Source organism: Mustela lutreola, chromosome 3 (assembly GCF_030435805.1).
Source record: "Mustela lutreola isolate mMusLut2 chromosome 3, mMusLut2.pri, whole genome shotgun sequence".
NCBI lineage: Eukaryota > Metazoa > Chordata > Mammalia > Carnivora > Mustelidae > Mustela > Mustela lutreola.
In genome coordinates this window covers 17,250,722-17,273,149 of record NC_081292.1, presented here as the reverse complement: position 1 = coordinate 17,273,149, position 22,428 = coordinate 17,250,722, and the positions used below count along the sequence as shown (strand labels likewise).

At 51.4% G+C, this 22,428-nt stretch overlaps 1 protein-coding gene across 1 annotated transcript in view; it reads left to right on the top strand.

Annotated features, from left to right (window-relative positions):
- The first annotated feature begins 3,882 nt into the window (after window positions 1–3,882).
- ZHX2 (zinc fingers and homeoboxes 2) overlaps window positions 3,883–22,428 on the top strand; it is a 156,491-nt gene continuing 137,945 nt past the window's right edge. The window contains exon 1 of the mRNA XM_059165705.1: window positions 3,883–4,650. The gene's annotated coding sequence lies outside the window, so the exon portion shown is untranslated. The remainder of the gene's footprint in view (window positions 4,651–22,428) is intronic.

Sequence of the window (22,428 nt, the reverse complement as noted above, 5' to 3'; positions counted from 1 at the left end):
AAGCTCTGAGTTTTCCCCACTCTAAACTTTCTGTTCTACACTCCAAGCAGGTTCAGATTTCTGCGAAGTCAAGCTCCTGCTATAGATTTGAAAACATCAAGTCCCCCTCGCTCCAACTTTCATCCCACCACTGGCATGGGATTCCATCTCAAGGCACAAGACATTCTGTATCAAGCCATGGGGGGAGGGGCTGCAGGCATGAAGGGAAACAGCATCTGTCTGGCAAGCTCCCGGTTTTCTTCCCACTTACAGGTATTTGGCAAAGCAATCTGAATGTTCCAAAAGGTCACACTCTGCTTGTTTTTTTTTTAAGTTTTGCCAATAGTGGCTGTTCTATGCTACCGTTGGTAAATTGATATTTAATAGTTTTCATTTCTCCTATCAGTCTCATAATGGAAAAATTAAAGAAATGTAACATATGGAAGGATATATACCAAAATTAAAAGCAGTACCTCCTTGGACAGCTGATAATCACTTCCTTTCTCTTGCTTGCATCTCTGTATGTTGTGCTTTCTTTTCTCATTCATTTAAAAAATATTTATCTAGGGATCAGACAGCTGGAAGAGGCGATCCTGCTATTTACATCTTAGTTCCAAATCTTTCTGCTCTGCCACTTTTCTTTTGGGTTTATAAACCAGTGTGGATTTGTTGTCTTTAGATTAGGGGTTCCACAGGGATAATGCTGGGTTTTTGTTTTTGTTTGTGTTTTTTTCTTCTCTTCCTGCAATTGCTAAATTTGCAAGACTTCCTAGCCAGGCCTGGTTTTCACCCAATTAGGAACAGAAGCTGCTTTCTCCCTGCTACGCATCTATAAAACACAAGGATAGATTCTTGTCCTTCCTTGGTTTCAAAGCCGCTAGACAACGATATGAATCCAGGTTCTACGACTTACTGCCTGGGTGAGTTGGAGAAGTTTCTTAACCTCTCTGAATGGCCGTTTTGTCATTTATAAGATGACAAAGATTACTTCACAGGGTAGGTAAGGATTTGACGGGATGATACATTTGAAGGGCTTGAACCTAGCACAGCCTCAAAATGTAATTGCTGTTAACAAAAGTGGTCTTGGGAAGCACTAGAGGCTGTTCTAGGCTTGGAGAGCAGGCATGGAAGGAGAGCTCAGGTTGTTACTAAAAGGTGGAATCATGCAATCATTACCAACTCTGGGTCAGACCTGTAGTTAACGCAATTTTAATCTTTGTTCTCTCCATTTGCCTCAGGTAAGCTTGGACATTTCTCTGAGCCTCAACTTCCTCATCTGTAAAATGGGCATAATAATATAACTTCCCTTAACAGCGCTCTCAAAACGTGATCCAAGGACCCTGGAGGTCCCCAAGACCCTTTCGGGGGCCCTCAAAGTCAATGTCATTTTCCGAATAGGGCAGATTACTTCCCCTTTTCTCTCTCATGCTCTCACAAGTATACAGCAGTTTTCCTGAGGCTAAATGACCTATAATGGTGTCATTGTTCTGACGGCTATCAGAGAGTGTGTCTGTAAACTTCTGTGTTTTAATTTTTTTCAGTTTAATTTCTAATATGGTAAATGTCAGTATGTATCTAACTCACACAGGCAAAAGCTTTTTGGGGTCCTCAATAATTATGAGAGTTTAAAGGGACCTGAAATAAAACATTTTGAGAATCACTGCCTGGTACAGTTGTTGTAAAGATTAAGTAGCAACTGGCATATGCATACAAAGTACCCAATAAACAGCATCCTTATAATTACTGATTCCAAAGCTCCTGAATCACATAAGGGTCCGTCTACACCGGCGCATAAAGCAAACTGAAATCATGGCACTCAATGCAAAGGCGCCCTTGTTTTGTTCACTACTGCTTATGTAGCACAAGCCCAGTCCATGCTAAATATTGAACAATTTGCAGACATTGCAACCCACCAGAAACCTCACGGTTTCTATGACACCTAAGTGCCCTGAAGACATGGGAACTCAGCAGTGCCGAGCGCTAGCCTGCTTGGCTCAACCATGACCCTTCCCACCCCATTAATCTCTCACCCAGCCAGAGGCCAAGGGTAACACAGGGGAGGCACAGGAACCTTGGCTTATAGAAAACCATCTTAAGTAATGAACCATCAAAAGGAGGTGAAGACCCAAAACGGGAATAGTTTCCTTAAGGTTTCCGTAATTTCCACGGAACCGAACAGAACTACAGACACTTTTAAGGGGGAATGGCAGTGGAATGACCTGGAAGAGTGAAGGCTAAGAGCCATCAAGACTTAGAAGAGTGGAGAGTAAGCAGTACAAAATTATTAAAGTTGGTGGGGGATCCTTTTTTAACTTTTTTCTTGTAGGCTTCAGGCACACCCTCGAGGGAAGAAAAATAAAACAATATGCCTAGATTCTCATGTTGATGGCAAATACATTAGCATCTTAGAAGTTATCAAATGAGATTGAGAAAGATGCGACGCGATCTGGGTCTTGGTCATCAAGGAAGCCGTTATTTAATGAGTCCGTTGAGAGCTGCGTCATTCGCCTCTCGGGTCTGTGAACATCACCCAAGAGACCCCTCCCAGACCAGGACCTTGTTTTATGGGCCGTTAAGAAAACGAATAGACAGCACCTACATGAGCAATAACCGAACAAACAGGTGCAGACCAGCAAGAAATTTTGCATAGGAGCTATTTTTATTGTCAAAATTTTTGGAGCCCCAGTGGGGCTACGTTAGAGAAATTGGAGCCCCTAGGGGAGAACCTAGAAAAACATTTCGGCCAGTTTCTCTCCCCAGCCTAAGAAACTAAAATGTCAAAAGGTCACGCAGTGCTTTGGCCACGCGGTCCGTCCCCAAGGCCAGCCGTCCCCACCCCAGTCCCCGTCCTCGCCTCTGGCCACTGCGCCGCGCACCGCCACCTGTTGCTGCCCTGGCGCCCAGAGCTGAGTCGCAAACCGCCGCTAGAGTTCGTTCTAATTCCCCGGAGCAGAGACTGGCCGGGAAGCCCCGACGCTCCGAGCCTGCTAATCCTCCGGGCGGGCGGGGACTCCGCAGAGCCTCCCAGCACCAGGCTCCCTTTGTTTTCTCGCTGCGCTCAGACTGTCAGAAGTAGACCCCAGACAGCGTCCCTTGGCCACGGCTCCGCTCGTGCGCGCTTGCGCCCAACTCACACCGGGAAAGTCTGAAGCGTCGAGATGCCCTTGGAGGGGAAACGGGTCGGTCCCGGCAGGAATGCGAGGCGCAGACAGGTTGCCCGTGAGATTCCGAAGCGTCCCCTGGATCCCGAATTCCTCAGGGCTCCTTAGCGTAGCAGAGCTGCAGGAACGCCGCGCCCAGAACGCAAGCAAGCTCACCGCACCGAGGCCGCCGGCGAAGGGCGGCGAGATCCCGGCCGGCTTTTACTCTAAAACGCCCGAGGGGAGCCAGGGGGCGGCGGTTAGGGATCCCTTCCCGCCGGGAACGCCGGAGTCCCAGTTCCGAAAGTGACCCGCCCTGCTTCCGAGGGACTTCCCTGCGAGCGCCGCAGGGGTGTGCATTTCTCCGAGTCTGAGAATCGCAGCGAACGCCGGCCCGACTAGAGTTTAAGTCAGCTCCCGGGGCGTCTGTTTGTTTATTGGCTCTTAAGGGGAAAAGTTTGAGGATCTTTAGCCAACCTCAGACCTGGCGCAAGCGCAAATCTCCGAATCTCCCCAGCAAAAGCCATCTAATTTCAAGTTATATAAGTGGGGGCTCTTTCTCACCCTCCCTACCCCAAGCCCTCTTATTACTATTCCAGGAGCAAAACGTAACTCGCTTAAAAAAAAATTTTTTTTTAAGTTATTATTTCCCTGAGCCTAAAGACGCGGAGAAAGGGCAGACAGCGCCCTGGGTGCGTGGCGGCCCCACCCGCGCGCGCGGCCCCTAGAGCCGAGAGAGGGACGCGGGGTCTGGGGGTGCCGCGGCTCAGGGCCAGCAGCCGAGCCCCGCAGTCCCTCCGTCTGCCACTCCACGTGGTCAGGATCAACAGTTTGTTGAGCTCATCAGTGACACCTTGAACTTTTCATAAAGAAAATGGGTATTGCACCGGGAGGGTTTGGCCGCGGCCGCCGGGCCGGGTCGTGCTTAATATTCAATGATCTCGCTCGCGCCTCCCCCTCCTCCCCTCGCAGAAATTCCTCCGAGTCCGTTACTGGGCTCAGACTTTTAAGTTAATTTACTGCCCCCCCCCCCCAACCTCGGCTAGTAACCAGCGCCTTTAGGGCCAGCCTCCCCCCACCCAGCTCCCGCCTGAAAATGACATTTCGCCGGCGTCTCCGGAGGGGGCCGAATTTCACTTTGTAACTTTCTGCGGAACCCGAGCCCGGGTGGCAGCTCGGGTGGTGGTATCGTATGCAAATACGCATGCTGACGTTACAGATCATGTGGGTTTTGGCGTAGATTCCCCACTGATCGAGACATTTTTTTTCCCCTTTTTTTTTTCCCCTTCTTTTTTTTTTTTTTTTTTTTTTTTTCTTTTTAAAATTTTGGCCACTGTTCCCCGTACGGGGGCTTTTCCTGTCCGTCTGTCTGGCAGGCTGGCCGTGCCCCTCTTTCCCACGGAGCCCGAGCCCGGAGCCCGGTGGGGAGTGGGGAGTGGGTGGGGGGAGCCAGCAGAGTTCCATTTTGGAACGCCCGTGCCGCGTCTCCGCGCTCCCAGCCCGGGTCCCCGCGTCCCCAGCCCCGGCGCAGGTAAGAAACTTCGCCTCGGCGCCCGGCACCCCCCGCCCGGCGCCGCCAGCCCCGAGCCCCGCACGCCGGGCGCCGGCCACTCCAGCCCAACTTTCCCACCGCCGCCGCCGCCGCCGCGGCTCCCGAAAATGTGTTGTTAATGGGACTTGGCCGGGTTTGTGATTGGAAGGGGGGTGGGGGTAAGGAAGGGGGGGGCGGTGCGGGCCCTTTTTTGCGGGTGGGAGGAAATCAGAGGATCCGGAGGGGGGGGCGATTTTTTTTTTAAGAGTTTTGATTACAAGTTTGGATAAATGGGAGCCAGACCGAGGAGGAGGAGGAGGAGGAAAAACATGTCTACGTTTCCCTATGTCGACATAAGCCACAAAAAAATATGGCGTCCGCTTTCGACAGGGCGTTACGTAGACCCGACTCTGTTTTTATTTATTTATTTCGTGGCCGTCTCCCTCCCTCCGTGGCCCGGCCGCGGCGCTTTGTGCAAACGGGGCAGGTCCCGCGGGGACTCCGGCGGGACGTGGCCCGGCCCGGCGGCTTTGGCAGGCAGGGGGGCTGCGTGTGCGAGCTGCCCGCCCTCCCCCGCGCTCCCCTCTTCTCCCCTCTCCCGGTGACGATTCGCCGTACTGTGGTGGCAGGAAGCATGACGCCGTGGGCTGAGGCTGCCTCGCCTCTCGTCGCCGCCGGTGGCTGCGGGCGGCCGCGGGAGCTACCTGCCGGGGGCAGGGCCGGAGCGCGGCGCCGGCCCCCACGCCCGGCTCAGGTGGCGGGGCGCCCGCGCAGGGGACCGGCGGGGGGTGGGGGGGGGCGACCGGGGGCGGGGTGGGGGGGTCTGGGGGTGGTGGCCCCGCGGTCCGCCGCCGGCCGGCCCACGCCCGCGGCCGCCTCTGCCAGCCGAGCCCACGCTCGCCCCCGGAGCGGCAGCTGGCGCTGGCGTCCGCCCCGCGAGAGAGAGGTTCATCTTTGTTGGTGTTGCGGTGTCTTTGTGGCTTCAGCAGGACTTGGTATCCTCGCCTCTGCCAACTTGCCCTTTCCCGGCCGCTGTGCAGGAGGCTGCGGAGACGGAGAGGAGCAGAAAGTTGGGAACCAGTGAGCATCCCAGGACGGTCCCCTCGGCCCCGTAGCTGTGCAGAGCTCGGAGGCGGAGGAGGAGGGTGTCTCGTGAGGCTGGGGAGAAAACTTGGGGAAGCCAAGTTGTGATTTGCTCGGGCTTCCACCTGATTGATCGGCTTCAAAGCCAGTGGGGTCTCTGCATTCTGCTGTTCGGGACGGCCTTTTGTTTGTCCGGAGTTGGGGGCGGGCGGGGGGTGCGAATAATGACTTTCCCTGGACCCATATCCTTTGAAAGACGCATTATCCCGCCGGCCCGGGGGGGGGGGGGGTGGTGGTCCACTGAGTCTTGTCCGGCCCTCGAGTTCTTCCCCTACCTGGTCCCTGACGATCGATCGCCGTCTGTCCAAGTCAGCAGCTCTCCGGGTCTGAAGCAGGCCCCCTTGGGCAGGTTTTCGAGGGGGCAGGAATCCCTCCCCTTCATCCCTTGGATAGCTCAGACCTCCCACACTTACCCTCTTAAAACACCACACACACACACACACACACACACACACACACTCACTCACTCACACTCCTTTATGTAGAGCAGAAATTAATGCCTGTTGTAGTGAAGGGGGTGAGCTTCTGAGAGCTCTTCAAGACTTCAGTCAAAAGGTGATTTTCTATTTATGAGGGCCCTGAGTTGAAGCAGTTCAGTCCCAGGGCAGTAATGTCAAAAAGCATTTGGATGACAACCAAGTGGAATAAATATCTTGTAAAATGGCATGTTTAAAAGTAAAAATAGATTAATGGAGCCCTCAAGTGCTTGAATGGAACTAACATAAAGGTTTGATTCAAGTTTAAAGGGAAAATTATATAAAGCTGTATACACATCTTCTTTTAAGGCAGGGCGCCGAGGGAATCTACAAGTAAGACTGAGATGCATCACTGACAGTAACCGGACCTGGGATCTGTGGGAATTTTGTGGGTGCTGAAAAGCCAGGCTGAGATTGTTCCTGTGCGCATGTGCCCCTTCTGGCTCAGTTTGATGTCAGTGGGGACGCACCTGAAGTTAAGGGCTCTTAGGGGGAAAATCAGAGGCCAGGGATTTAGGGGAAATCTGATACATTAACCAAGCCCCATGGAAAGGAAAAGATAGAATGACAAGTGTTTGTTGGTACTCAAGGATATTCTGATGAAATGTAGGGTATCTTGACCTGCGGAGAGGTGACCCCCACCCCAGGTGTCTCATCTCCATCAGGGCCGTGTGATTGAGTGGGACGCCACGCACTTGACAAAGAGAATAATGACAGTGTTCGATCACGGTGGCTAACATTTACTGTTTTAGTGGGCCAGGCACAATGCTTTCTATTCCGGGTGCTTTCTCATTTAATTCTCACCAAAACCCTGTGAGATAAGGACTGTTATTATCTCCAGTTTGCAGTTGAGGAAACTGAGGCTCAGAGAGGTGAAGAAATTTGCCCAAAGCTGCAGAGCAAAAAGGGAAGCCAGTATGCAAAGGCCTTGGTTCTTTGCCTTCAACACTCCTGTTAAGGCAGCTCTGGGATAGGGCGAGTCCTCATTAGTGTGGAAAAGTAAAGGGACAGGTGTAGGTGAAAAAGGAGGAATGGTGACCCCTACCCTGGAGTTTGAACTCCAGAATTTTCCTGGGCTTCATTTTTTTATTCATTTATTTAGCAACTGTGTGTTGATCTATTTGTTCATTCAGCAGCTATAATCATCCTGGGAAGAGTGCGGTCATTAGCCCTTTTTATATGCCAAGAACTTTTATAAGTGCTTCTGGTTACTTTGTCTTCATGACAACCCTGTGGGGTAAGTACTGCTGTTCTGTCCCTTTTATAGATGAGGAAGCAGAGGCACGGAGAGATTCTCCAACTTGCCCAAGGCCCAACAGTTAGTAAGTGAAGTGCTAGACCCCGGAACACGCTCGCTTCAGGCTCCAGTGTGCTGCTCTAGACATTATAGAGATGCTGGGGAGGTAGAGCCCCCTAACCTCAATGCAAAACACTGCCCCAGGCCCTAGGAGAGGCTGGCAGGATCCGAGCGCCCCCTACCCCCTAGGAATCTGAGCAGCGGGCAAGCCAAATCAAGCAGGATTAACTAAGTGCTGTAATTGAGAAAAGCACAATGAAGGGCATAATTACTGTGCTCCGAGGGAATCGTGGAGGATTTCCTAAAGGGGGTAGCGTCTGAACTGACCCATAGGATGAGGAGGGACAGTGTCTGGAGGTGTGTCGGGTGTGACTGCGTTCAGCTGTTAGCAGCAGAAATCCTGACCGCTGGCCACTTAACCAGAGGGGGCGTACTTGTGTCAGTCAATGAGAAGGGTGGGTGGGACGATGTGCCACTGGGGACCCGGGCTCTGTCTTTCCGCTTTGCCATTCTTAGGTACAGGCCTTTGGCCCCAGGTCTATGTTTTTGAGGTGGGAAGGTGGTTGCTGTGGCTCCAGGCTTCACATCCGCCTTCCAGGAAAGAGAAAGCAGGATGAGTGAGGCTTAGAGCATTTACCTAGTGTGGCTTTACTGTTAATGTGGGAAGAGTTGCCTCTCAGGGACTTTTGTCCTTAGCTCGTTGGCCAGAACTGTGCCGCCTGGCCACCCAGGGAGGGACAGTCATGTGTTTTGGGGTAGGCACATTGCTGCCGTGAACAAATTGGGGTGGATGGTGCAAATGGTTGTTGAGTTGGCGGATACAGTGTGTGTGGCCTAAGAGGAGAGGAAGAAAGGTTTTCCCGGCGAAGGTAAAACCACGTCGCTGTGCCTGTTCTGAGGGGGTGGAGAGGGGGATGCCAGGAAGGTTGTGCAAAGCGACGATGCCCAGACTTGGGGGTGGACGTGGAGGAGGTTGGCTTTTAATGCATAGGTACCGGGGAGCTACGGCAGGTTTCTGAGGGATGTCATGTGTTTAGGAAGGTAAGACTGACAGCGATGTGCCTTGTGCAGACAAATCAGCTTGGTTCTTATTTAAAATAAAATGAGTTCTGGAAAGTTTTGGACCAAGGGACCAGTTTTGCCTTAGGGCAGAAAGAAGACAGTGCAGTAAGGAAGGAAGGAATGATGGGGAGATGTCTTTTAGGTTCTGCCGACAGGAATCCAAAGTTAACCCGATGTTAATCAGCTTTTCCCAGGGGTAACTAGCTCTGCCTTATCATATCTCAGTTCGTGGAGCTGAAAACCGTGGAGGTAGGTACGGTTACTCCCCAAACACTACACTTGGCCTTCCTCCTGACCCTCAGACACCTGGGTCCTACCTGCATTAGAATAACTTTGGTCATGACCCTTCGCCCTTGCTTTATTTTTTTAAGATTTATTTATTTATTTAAAAGAGAGCAAGAGAGAGGGAGAGAGAGAGAGCGTGCGAGCATGTGCATGTGCGCATAAGCAGGAAGGGGGGAGTGGAGAGGGTCAGAATCCTGAGCAGACTCCCCAGTGAGCATGGAGCCCAAAGCAGGGTTTGATCTCATGCCGCTGAGATCATGACCTGAGCCAAATCAAGAGTCAGACCCCTCACTGACTGAGCCACCAGGCGCCCTGCTTCACCTTTGCGTTAAATCAGGGGGTTGCGACCAAAGGGCATCAGAGGGCCTTCTGTCAGGTTCTTCACTCTGGATTCCTCCAGCAAGACTCACGTCCCTGATTCTCTGCTAATGTGGTTAGCTTTATGACTTTGGGCTGTTACTTACCTTGCTGAACCTCAGCTTCCACATCCCGAACACGGAGATTGTTCCAGTAGCCGCCTTACGAGTTGTTGTGCAGCTTGAGAAGAAACTTACGAGAGGGCTTAGCATAGCACCTAACACCGTGTTCAGGACACGTCTGCTGTTGTCACCGTCATCACGCCCAGCATCATCACGGCCACTGCCTCATGCCTCAGGCATGTGACTCCCCGGTCTCCCTGAAGTGCCAAGTGATTAACACAGGGGATGTTTATCATTGATTCCAAGAACCCCACTGTCCCCATCTCATCGAATGGTCCTCCCTCCTCTCCCACTGAAACGGACAGCCTTCCTGGAATATCGCAGGGAGACCTGGGGCAGCGCTCAGGGTCTGTAATGTGCTGTGTCATGGTCAAATCCAGACAGCGTGGTCCTGAGAGGATGCTCGGCTACTCACGTCCCCTGTGGTAGACAGTAAAGTAGACATTGCTTTTAGTATTGACAAGGTAGTTTCGTTTTTAAATAGAAAAAAAAATCCTTCCTGTCTCCCCTCCCCCACCCTTCTGTAAGGCCCCCCACCCTCCATCAAACAGGTTGTGATTTTAAGAACATCCACCCACAATCTGTTTCCTGTTCCTAGGCTTAGAGTCATGCATTTGAGAGGGGTTAGTTGGCAATGGTGTGAGAGAGAGAGTGAGTGTGTGTGTGTGTGTGTGTGTGTGTGTGTACACGCACACACATGTTGACTCCCAAGGAGAGAAACGGTCCTGACAACAGTACATCAGTTTCCACCCAAACTTTCAAATGGAATTTTAAAAAGCCAGAGCCAGAACCAGTTTTCTGGCTGACACCTCGCTTTACCCCCCTGGTGAACAATTCACCTGTTAAAAGGCACAGTTCACGCACTTTCTTCCTTCTTCTGCCCCCACTGCAACCCTCTGGTATAAGAAACACTCAGTGGAGATTAAATCTTACTACACAATGTTTCACTGCGATAGTAGTTACCACTGCGAGTCTGCAGTGAATGAAGGCTTGTACTACTGATCCATGGGGGAGCGATGTTAAGGAGTGTGACCGGGCAGTCGCTTTGGTGTAAGAGATCGGTGGTATGTTTGGGGGGCACACAGGCTTGGTTTAGGATAGAAAAGTGAGAAGCATGTGATGGGTTTACTTCTAGATTTAAAGCCATGCTGGGTTTGCCCTGCGGGGGGAAACCAGCAAAATCCTGGGAACCATTCGCTGTCAAGTTCAGCTTGGGGAGTGGATTCATGCATCCCCAGGGCCTCAGAGAGAAGCCAAATTGAGTTCTTTCCGTCTTTGGGAGGGAATCCTCTCTGTTGGAGGCCCAGGATAGACTCTGGGAGAGAGAAGGAGCCTGCCATTGAGAAGGGAGGAGGCAGGATGTAGGTAAGAGTTCTTGGGATACAAGTTCTGTGGTGAGGAGGCTGCCACCGCAGCTTTTAGACTCCAGAACGTCTGCAGAAAACCGAGGAAGGTCCAGGAGTCTAACCTGAGGAGGGAGAACTCCTGTACACATGCACGGGCTGTGCAAACACGAGAGCTGGAATCAGTGTTGGCTCCAGAAGAACACTCCTCAGCGGGGCTGACTTTCGTGCCCGCCCCCAGCTGTCTTGGCCCTCACCCCCCTGCCTTGTCTGCTCCGACTGGTGAGATGGAACCATGACAAAGTTCCCTATACACCCAGCCACACTGCAAACACATGGTGTTGCCGCCTGGAGAACAGCAACACGCCCCCAGCTGGAACGCCTCCTATGTACCAGGCACTGTGCTGAACACTTTCCTCTCACCGTGGCGTTCATTCAGTTGTGACCATGAGGAGCGCTTCGAGAGCAGGAGGGTTGCCCCATTGCAAAGACAGGAAACCAGAGCTCAGAAAGGTCAGGTTCTCGCCGAAGGTCACAGAGAGAAGGTGGCCAAGTCGGGATTCCAACTCCGATCGGTCTGATCCCAAAGCCGGTGGATGCTCCCCGCTGGCTTCTGGAGGCTGGGAGGAAGGATGGGGAGAAGGGACGGTTTCAGGACGCGCTTCTGGGCAGTCTGATTGCTTTTCTGCTGAAGGGGCGTAGGGGTGTGGGTGTGCATGCATGAGTAGGAGTGTGTGTGTATGTGTGAGTTTAGTCACAACAGAAGAGATTTCCAAAACCGCGCTCGTTATCCTTAGTCCCCCAACGCTCCCCCGCCCCCCACCCCTGCTCCAAGAAAGACAACTCTAAAACCTCCGTCAGGGTCTGTGACAGAACATTCTTCAGGGGGTACTGCTCCCTCTCCACCCCCTCCCTGTGTGTTAGAGAGAAGGAATCCCAGGGGGCTGCAAGCTGCACTTGGGGACTGAGGAGACTCTGGGCGCTACTTTGGAGATGCTGAACACCCTCGCCAGCCAGTGGGGGAAGGAGATGGAGAGAGCAGGCGTTGGGAGGGTGGAAATGGCTGTGTTGCTGTTTTTATACAATAAAAGAGGATCATTGTAATTGGGAGCCCTTGAATCATAACACGTCTGCCTATGGCTCTCTCCAGCTGCAGAGCCATTTAGTTAAATAGCACACAGAAACCTCCTTTCAGCCGGTATTACTTTCCCGCTGTTCTTAAAATGCAAGACTGAGCTGAACTGTGGTAACGACAAAGCCATCTCAGGCTCCCCCAGCCCCCGGGTGTACCCAGAGCCCCCACGGAATCTCCCTGGCCCCTGGAGGAAGACATTTAGAAATTCTTTTCATTTGTACGGCACCCTTGCCTTTTTGGAAACAGCTCCTTTAAGATATTTGCACACAGTCTGGTGAGAGCGAGATGGCACAGCCAAGTTGTTTGGGGTGGGGCTGGCCCAGAAGGGGCAGAGAGAGGCCAGCGTGCCGGTGCTGGTAGGGATGGGGTGTGTCTGTGCCTTTTGTGGGGTGCAGTGGGAAATGGAGAGATATGGACTGACAGCTAGAAGCTGGAAAAAGAGATTGCCCCCTGGCCAAGAGATTTAGGGGAAGAGACTCTCCCGGTGGCTCCCGGCAGGAGCAGAGAGAACCCCTCCCCTCCCCTAAGAGCGCGCTGAGGGTTCATTATCCTGTAGAAAGGCCTGCTACTTTCTTCTGGGGAACTTTGTGTTACAGAATTAGTGATGAGCCTGCCATGAACTTCTGCCAGAGGCAGGCCGTTCAGGAGGAGCTGGGAGACTTCACATTGTTTCCAAGAGCAAGGGCGCTCGGGCCCACGGGGCCACAGAGTAGAAACCGTTGGGCTCATTCCGAGGGTTAATGGTAGACATTGCGAAGATGGAGGGCTGTATTCGGCACTGTGACATTGAACATGGCCTGACTTCAGCACTTTCGGAAATGGGATTTATGGGTCTTCCGGTACAAAGTCTAATGTCCTCTGGGATCTCCGGAGGAGGATATTGGGGAGCGAGGGATGAGTCTCATAGCCACATGGTGCACTGGTAGGATCGGGGAATGTTCCAGCTGGAAGAAACTTCACAGCGCCCCGAGTCCATCTGAGGGAAACTGAGGCCCAGAGAGCTTAGCCCATTCACCCAAGACGACATGATCACCTGGCAGTAGATCGCTCGTGCTCATCTCTAGGGCCCAGCTTACAGCTCTTGTACCCTTGCGCCTTCCCTCACTACTCTGGTTTCTGTCTGGCCAGCAAATGCTCAGCAGCTGCTGGAGGAGGAAAAGGGTGTCCCGGCCTGCAGGAAGGTCTCGGTCACGGGGCACTTAGCAACCACGGTTGTCCTCATACTGACGTGGTAGGCGCAATGCTGAGCACCCTTTGTGTGTCAGCTCATGAACGTCCGAAGAGATAGAAGAACTCTCTTATCTCCGTTTAACAGGTGAGGAAGAGCATATCAAGAAGCCCTTTGTCCAAGGTTTCTGGGAGCCAGGCACCTGCGGCTCCTCCCTCCAGGAGGAGGGAGGCACCAGCCTCTCCTGCCCTCCATGCACCTGGGGCTCCGCTGTCCCCGATTAGAACTTGTGGCCGAGCCGCCAGCCTGTGCTGACGGTGACACAAGGATGAGCGTGCATTTGGGGCTTGACACGGGGCGTCCTCACACATAGTTCCCCTCAACCCCACGTTTATTGAATGCCACCGTGTGTAGGCTCCTCAGGCTGTCACCCCACAGCCCAAGTCGTTAGTCCAGCGCCCCAGCCGAGCAGGGGGTGTGAGGGCGGAGCTGGGACTCCAGCACAGGCCATGCAGTCCAAGCCTGAAACAGTTTCAGCCCCATCAGCCCTGCTGCAGCCATAACGTGCTATTGGGGGGGGGGGGGTCCTCTGTGGGCAGGGACAGGTCACTTAGGGACACCGAATCACCCTAAAAGTCCCCCTAAAATTAAAGGAACTGGGGCACTCGAGGCAACTTTCAACTGAGCATTAGATACTTAATTGAGCATATTAAGAAGTACCAGTTATCTCATGAAACAAACTGAGGGTTGCTGGGGGCAAGGGGCTAGGGAGAGGGGGGTGGGGTTATGGATGTTGAGGAGGGTATGTGCTATGAAGTGTGTAAGCCTGATGATTTGGAGACCTGTACCCCTGGAGAAAATACTATATTAAATACTATATTAACTATATATGTTTAAAAAAAATGTACCAATTATAGGCATCCCTGGGTGGCTCAGTTGGTTAAGTGTCTGCCTTCGGCTCAGGTCATGATCCTGGGGTCCCGGGATCGAGCCCTGCCTCAGGGCTTCCTGCTCTCGGGGAGCCTGATTCTCTCTCTCCCTGTGTCTCTCCCCCATCTTGTGCACGCCCTTTCTCACTCCCTCTCTCTCTTTCTCTCTCAAATAAGTGAATAAAATCTTTAGAGAAAACTACCAGTTACAATATAGGGGGTGCTGTGTGCCAGGCCCTGTGCAGCTGTGTACGCAGGTGTTAGCATTAGCGCGTATTTTAAAAGAACTTAAAGTGTAATGTACATCCCTTAAAACTCACCCATTTATAAAGTGTACAACTAGGTGATGACTAGTGTGTTTACAGCTGTACAACCATCACAACAGTCTCATCTTAGAGCATCTCCATCATCTCAGAAGGAGATCCTGTGCCCATTAGCTCTCACTAACCAGCCCCCTCTGCAGCCGCCCGTCCCCAAGCCTTAGCAACTGAATCCATTCTCTGTCTCTACAGACCTGCCCTTGCTGAGCATTCCATACAGGAAAAACTGTGTAAATGCCCGGTCTTTCATGTTTAACTTCTTTCACTTAGCATAGGGGTCTTGAGGCTCGTCCGTGTTATAGGACACATCAGGACCTCATTGTTTTCACGGCTCCATAGTATTCCCATGTGTGCCCGTGTCTGCGAGGGCCGCCATAAAAAATAAAGCAGACCCAGTGGCTTCAACAACAACAGACATTTATTTTCCCATGGTTCTGGCGGCTGGACTTTGAAGATCAAGGTGTCAGCACACTCGATTTCTTCTGCGACCTCTCTCCTCGGCTCGCAGATGGCCGTCTTCTCCCATGGCCTCATGTGGCCTTTCCTCAGTGCATCCCTGGGGTCCCTCTGTGTGTCCACATTTCCCCTTCGAAGGACACCAGTCAGACTGGATTTGGGCCCACACTCCTGGCTTCATTTTAACTTAATTCTCTCTTTAAAGGACCTGTCTCCAAATACAGTCACAATCGGGGGTACTGGAAATAGAGCTTCAACATGTGAATTGAGGTGGGGCTACAGGTCAGCCCCTTTTTTGTTTGTCCATCCACCTGCCAATAATTGGGTTTCTGTATTCAGGGCTTTGGAACCATGCTGCTGGGAACACTTGTGTGCGATCTGTATGGGGGTGTGTTTTTACTTCCAACAGGAAGAACCTAGGAGTGGAATTGTTAGGTTAGGTGGTCCCTTTATGTTTAACTTATTTTTTAAGATTTTATTTATTTATTTGAGAGAGACAGAGAGAGAGAATGAGCAGCGAGGAGGGGCAGAGAGAGAGAGAGGCAGACTCCCTGCTGAGTGGAAGCCTGACATGGGACTCATCCCAGGACCCTGAGATCATGACCTGAACCAAAGGCAGATGCTTCAACGACTGAGCCCCCCATAGGCATCCCTATGTTTACCTTTTTGAAAAATTACCAAACCATTCTCCACAGTGGCAGCACCATCTCACATTCTCTGCAGCGGGGCAAGAGGGTTCTGGTTTCTCCGAGTCTCCACCAACCCTTGACATTGCCCTAAGCCCCATTTTACAGGTGAGGAAACTGAGCATGGCGTAGGGAGGGTCAGTCATGTGGCTCGAGGGCAGAGGTGCGGGATCACAGGCCAGTCTGACCAGGAGACTACCCCGGGCGGGCCCAGACTAGGGTGAAGCAGGGCCGGCCTGGCTCCTGCAAGTGTGGGGCCCGCACTGGAGAGGAAGGGCCCCCTTCAGTTTCGTGTCCTTGGGTGGCTAGTTGGCCGCCTGCCTCACCCCTGTCCTTGCCCTGCCGCTAGCCTGCTCCCTGCATGTAGGGGACTGCGCTTAGTGTTGGGAGCAGGGTGCGGGAGATAAAGATGACCGAGCCACAGCCCCTGCCCAGGAGGAGCTCCCAGGCATGCTTGGCAGTGTGTGCATTTGCTGCACCACACAGCTGGCCTAGCGGGACTCGCGACGGTGGAGCCCCTGCAACCAGGGTCACTGTGTGAGTCCCAAGGGGCAGCACCTCTGAAGTACTTAGCCCAGCACCTGGCACCTAGGCAGTGCCCCAGAAGTGCTGGCTCAGACTGGTGTGTTATCACTGACCTATCTTGGACCTTCTCTATGGCGAGGCTAACTCTGAGGCATGAGAGCTATCCTTTTGCCTTGGATCCATGACTGGGGCCACACCCCTACCCCACTGAAGCAGCCATCACCCAGTGAACAGGAAGTGACCAGGGTGAAGGAATGGGCCATCCAGGCTCTCCTCGGACCTGCTGAGCTGGTCCTGGGAGTGGTGGGTCCCATCCCTGGAGCCCAGCTCAGGCTCTCCTTGGCATCTGGCAGTCCCTGGCTGGGCTGTCAATGTTCTATGTCTGGTTCTGCTACCTCCCAAGCCAGAGTGTGATTCCTGTGCTTCCAGGTGTTAGAAAAGACCTGATAGATCATGCGTGGGGCCTAGATGAGCCAGGGAAGGGTGCTTTGGGGCCTTTCTGAGGAATTGGCAGTCCCCTGGTTTTCCCCCAGCTGGGAGAAAGGGCCCTGTCTGTGGCCTTGGTTATAACCAGATCAGCCTGCTGCTCGTTGAGGGCCGGGAGGGGTGTACGACCTCCGGGGAGGGATTCATGGAATCAACCTCAAGATTTCTGGATATAAAAAAGATACGTGCCACTTACAGAAATGATAGAAATGTGTAGTTCTAAAACACCCAATCTGATCATGTTTCATTATCCTTCTAAAAACCTCCCCGTGTCTATGGTTGTCCAGGAGTCACAAGCTCAAATGCTTTCAGGGGCTTTGCAGGTCGTATACGAGAGTGAAGGGGTGTAGAAGGCGGTGGCAAGTGATGGGAAATGGGTCAAAGTGAAAAGCCTAAACCCAGTCTAAAGGTGTCCAAAATCCATTTTTTTTTCCCAATGTGCTTTTCTATCCATTTTAATGAGGACCTCCCCTTAGTCATTTCTAGCCCATAGGATCAAGTCCACAAATCCCTGACTCGCACATGACAGCTGTCTAAGAGCTGAGCTCTGCCCACCAGGCACGTTCTGCTATAAGCAGTGGGCCCCTTGCCCTGTGCCCCGCACTCCAGCCCGACAAGACTGGCCCCTAAACTCAGGTGCCACCCTCTCTCCTTTTCCTTTCCCCCAGAAAGACTCCTCCCCAAACTCCGCAAGACCTACTCATTCCTGCTAGAGGGAGAACTTGCTCCCTCCTCCGAGAAGCAAGTGTGCCATAGAAATAACCCCTTAGAGATCTTAGCACATTGATTTTCGTCTGTCTCCTTGAAAAACTGTGAGCCATCCCACCACCCCAAGGGAGGGTTTCCTGTTTGTCTCCATGTTCCCAGCACCAGCTCGAGGCTCACCCATTTAGTAGATTCAAAATGAATGTGTCTCGTGTGATTGGACTGTTACAAGGATGAGTAAAGGACCTTTTCACCGGAGCCTGTGTGGGAGCCTGTGCTCTGGGTCATCACGAGTTAGCAGAATGTGCTGCTGCTCACTGCTGCCCCCGGTGGCGAGTCTAGGACAGTCACTGGACCATTTTGTAACAGGAAGCAGTGTGGAGGAAGCTTCCGACCCAGGCTGGTTTCGTCCCAGATTTAGGATCTTTGGCCAAACTCTGCCAAACTCCCTGCCTCACTGGCTCCTTCCCACTGCCTCGTCTGGACCTCTGGCCTCTGTGTGCGGCCTGGACCCACTTTCTCCATCTGACTTGTCCGTCCCCTCTGTAGCCTCTTGGGAACACGGTCTTCAGCTTCCCGTAGGGCACCTACTGCAATTTGATGGGTCGTGGTGCATGGTCTTTCTACTACTTCCAATAGTATGCTGTTTTTTACTTTTTTATTTTATTTTATTACCCAAGTCTAAACTTGAGACCAGACTCTACTGTCAAGGTAATAGAGAGGAAGGAAACGAAGTGATTGAATGCCCGCTACATGCCAAACACTGAACCAAACATATTGTGTACTCTACGTTGTTTTAAATTATTTAATTCTCCCAACACCCCACTTGGTAGACTTTTTATACCTATTTTATGGATGAGGAAATTGAAGCGTCAAGAAATTAACTTGGCTGAGTTATACAGGAAATGGTGGAGCTGGGATTTCGAGCCGGGTCTCAGTGACATTGGGCCCCAGGGACTTGCCACAGCACGATGCTGGAGTGTGGGGTAAAGAGTATTAAGAGTCTGTGTGGGGGTGCCTGGCTGGTTCTGTTGGAAGAGCATGCAACTCTTGATCTCAGGGTCTAACACCCATGTTAGGTGTAGAGATTGCCAAAAGAACAACAACAAAAAATCTGTGTTAAATGCCTGAGCAGATGGGATACCAGGGACACTAGTTGTATATTGCCTTCTAGAGTTTAAGATTTTGCTTGTGAAAAGCTGCAAGGTAGCCTTACTACCGGAGCATCTTCTTCCTTTCCCTTACAAGGTGCCTCTTGGCACTCATATAGCTTCTCATTCCCAAGATGCATTTCCTCTTACAGTTTTGTCACCAATTTTGCCCCCACTCTGGGGAGGGAAGGAAAAAATACCTGTCATGAGAGAGTTGGCCACAGTTAGTATATCTCAGCAATCTTGCTGGGCCATCTTATGCAATGGGAAAATGGTCTCCCTGAGATTTCAGTCTGGTGCGGAAGGACTGGCCATTCTGGGACAAACATGCATGAACCCTCTGGAATGGTACTGAATAAAGATACAGGAGCAGTCAAGTGAGACTAACCAATGATGCCATGACAAGGAAACCCCCAGATCCCACTCCCTTAAGAGAACAAGGCTTATCTCTTGCCCTTGGGAAGCATGCTGAAGGTCAGTAGCTCATCAAGGTAGCTCTCTTCCAAGCTGGAACTTAGGGATCCAGGTGGCCCAGATCCACATCATTTGAAGCAATTGGCTTTCAGGCTGCTGGAGCATAGGAGAAGAAAATTAAAGGGTCCCCTACACACTCTTTAAAGGTATCACCTCTCCTCAGAGGACCCTGCCTAACTGTAGGATGCTGGAAAACCAGCGGGTAGTGGGTGGTATGTGAATGTTTGGTGAGTTATTTCTATCCTGTGAGGCCCAGGGTTGGGGCTGTGATACTTCAGCAAGTCATTGTTCCTCTCAGCCTTGCCAAGTATCGGGGAGTAAAGAGGATCGGTGGCAAAGCCCAGAATCGAACACAGCTTCTTAACACTTAGTCCAGTGCCATTTTGGCTTCTAAGGTCAGTGCTCAATTGTCCCGCCCAGTGGGTTGTGGAGGAGGGGTCCTGATGCTTAGAAGGCCCCCCACAAACATTAAAGATAAGAAATGTTTGCAACATATTTACCTTTCCTATATTTCATGGAAGACCATTACAATTTGGTTTGACATTGAATGTCCAGTGTGGCCTAAAGAAAATGAACTTGAACGAGCCCATATGTACCCCTAAGCACGCAAGATGCCAATGCAAGGGTAACTCTGAGAGCCAGCGTTTATGTCGAGCATGCAGTGTACCAGGCAGAGTCTCAGCTCTGTGTGGGTTCATTTATGTGCGCCACCCAACTTCCTGAGAAGGTCCTGACTCTCTCTCCTCCTGAGAGAGGCCTGCTTATCTGCATGTAACAAACGAGGAGCGTCAGAGGCTCTGGGAGGTGACATGGCTGTGAAGCCCAACTTCACAGGCAGCACTAGCTGATTCTCAACCCAGCACTCAATTTGTGAGGTTGGGAGTATGTCAGGGATGCAGGAAAGGCTAAGGATTAAGTAGCAGTGCTATTCACGTGAGCCGTTGAATGCTTTGGGGTTATGCAGACATGCCTCTCCTTTTCAAGGTGTGCGGAAAGTGTTCTGGAAGCTGGCCACTTTGTCTGTCCAGGAAATAGTCAAGCCCCTACTTTGCATCAGGCGCCATGCTATATAGTAGGGATTCTACAGTGGTGGACGAGATACTACTTTCAATCTGGGTTTGATATATTCCTCAATGGAACTTCCTAGATTTAAAAAAAAAAAAAAAATGTCCTTGAAAGATAACCTCCAGATCATGTATTTGAGTTTTGGCTTCAAAGACATGGCATGCAGCTGCTGGGCTCTGCTTCAGAAGTCGGGACCCTCTTCAACCAGTCGGTCCTTCACTTAACCAGCCCAGCCTCTACTGGTTACCAACTGTGCACTAGTTTGTGTCTCAGTCAGCCAACCAATAATAAAGCCAACATTTGAGATTACCTAGTCTGACCCTCTGAGGTTTTGTCTTTTTTTTTTTTTTTAAGTTGTATTTATTTATTTGACAGAGAGAGAGCACAAGCTTGGGGAATAGCAGCGAGAGGGAAGGGGAGAAGCAGGCTCCCCATAGAGCAGGGGGAGCCCGATGAGGGACTTGATCCCAGGACTCAAGCTGAAGGCAGTTGCTTAACCAACTGAGCCCCCCAGGCGCCCTCTCTGAGATTTTAGTAGAAGTAACCAAGGCTCTAGGATGTGAAATGCTCAAGGCCCTTATTCTTTAAAATGTTTCAATATCAAAGCTCCCTCCAGAATAACAGATTTTACCAATGATACAAAAAGTATTCCTCCCTCTCCTGTACTTCCATTTATGAATGTTAAGGATACAGTGTTTTGCCTCTCATAGGCACTTGACGCCTTTGATCTTAGGCCTTTTCACTAACCTAGTGCCCAGGGCGGGGCGGAAAAGCTGACAGCCTCCTCTCCTGCCTCACCTCAGACTTGAAGTGTGGTTAAGGGAGCCCCCATTCTTCCCTTCATCACAGAAAAGGTGAAGGACACGTACACGTACAACATCAGATTATTAGCAGTGAACCTGGGCTAGAACCCTGTGCTTTTTGCTTGTGCTTTGCTGTGTGTGTGTGTGTGTGTGTGTGTGTGTGTGTGTGTGTGATTTTCTTGCTTATATGTTCAGTATTCGATTTTTATATGAAGCTCTCTCCCAAAACTAATCATTTTAGACTTCCAGGGTCAGAAGGTGGTGGCGGGGGGAGATACACATACAGAAGTATGTCTATGAGACGGTTTTCGAGAACTTCACATTTTTTCGCTCAGGGTTTGAAGTGTGGCGTTTGGGCCCCCAGAAAGTAATAGTGTGACTTGGTTATCTCCTCGGAGGCGAGGACTTGGTTTTCATGATGCTGGTAACCCGATGAGGGAAACTGCAGGGTTCCATCTCCCTGACTGTGAGCAGCTTTCTGTGTAGGTGTCCGAGCTGGATCCCGGGGTGTGGGCAGCCTCCCTCATTCTGGGATTCTGGAGGAGTCCTGTCCTCCTGCTGCCCACCAGCCTCTGCTTTGCATGAATAACAGGCATTTGAATTTACTGATGAGAAAAACAAAATGCTTTTGACTCCTCTCACTCATCTGGAACAGCTGGAATCCATGTGTCTTGCAGGTCAGATGAACTTGACCGCAGAAGACACCAGCCATCATTATGCCTCATCCTGGCTCCCTCCTGTCCTGCCCTGCTCCCCCTCCTGGGTTCACATGGGCCCCTAGCTTTTCTGCTCTGCCAGACACCCTGCAGGGAAGCTGGTGGCAGGCCTACAGCGCCTTCTGGGAGGGGTGCTGGACAGCACAGCAGAGCCCTGAGCTGTGGCGGCCACCCGTTGTGCAGAGTAGTTGCTCAGTAAATATTTGTGGAATCTCCGAAGCAGGCAACACCCCGGAGCCCCCCATGACCTGGATCTGGGACACAAGCTGTTGGAGATTGGGCACATGGGCCATTTGTTCTGGCAACGAATGAAACATCTTCGCCCCGTGTGCTTCTCCCCTGTGTGTGTAACTCTGAGTGCAGGTGACCAGCAGAGGCTTGCCTTGGTCAGGAGCATAGCTGGTGGTCCCTCCTGAGCCAGGTCATTTTCCAAGGGAGGAGAGAGCAGGGCTGGGAGGGACAGAGGATGGAAATCACTTGAAACTGCCTAGCAAACAAACAAAGAACCTAGGTTTCCTTCCCCCAGGTGAAAACCAGGTGAGAGGCTTGCCCGAAGGACTTCCGAAAGCAGAAGAAAAACCTGCAGCTGGAGGTTCTCTCATGTGTCCATAGGTGCTCATGCACACACACATCCAAAACACAGCACAGCTAGGAAGTTTCATGGTTTTGAATCCTTTGTATTGTGTACAACTTTAGCAGAAAATACACATTGAACTAACTAACAGTTTGTGTCGTAAGTTCCGAGTTAGAGAGACTCAGCTCTGCAGATCAAGGCTTTCCATGAATGAGGAGACCATACTGTGTAGTGTTTGCTTAAAATAACAGCCCGTGAGAAAATTCTTAACCCTGGGTTTGCAGAGAGGCTCTATTTATTGCTAATTACCTCCTTCATTGGGGGTACCTATCACAACATTCTCAGGGGGATACAGGGCAAAGTATCATTTTTAATAAAATAATTACTCGAGTACACATATTCCTACAAATTTCCCCTAATGCCCCTTTTTTTGTGAAGTGAGTTTCATAGGTTGGGACTTGATGTCTTTCCTCATAGGCAGCATTGTGACAGGGAGCTTA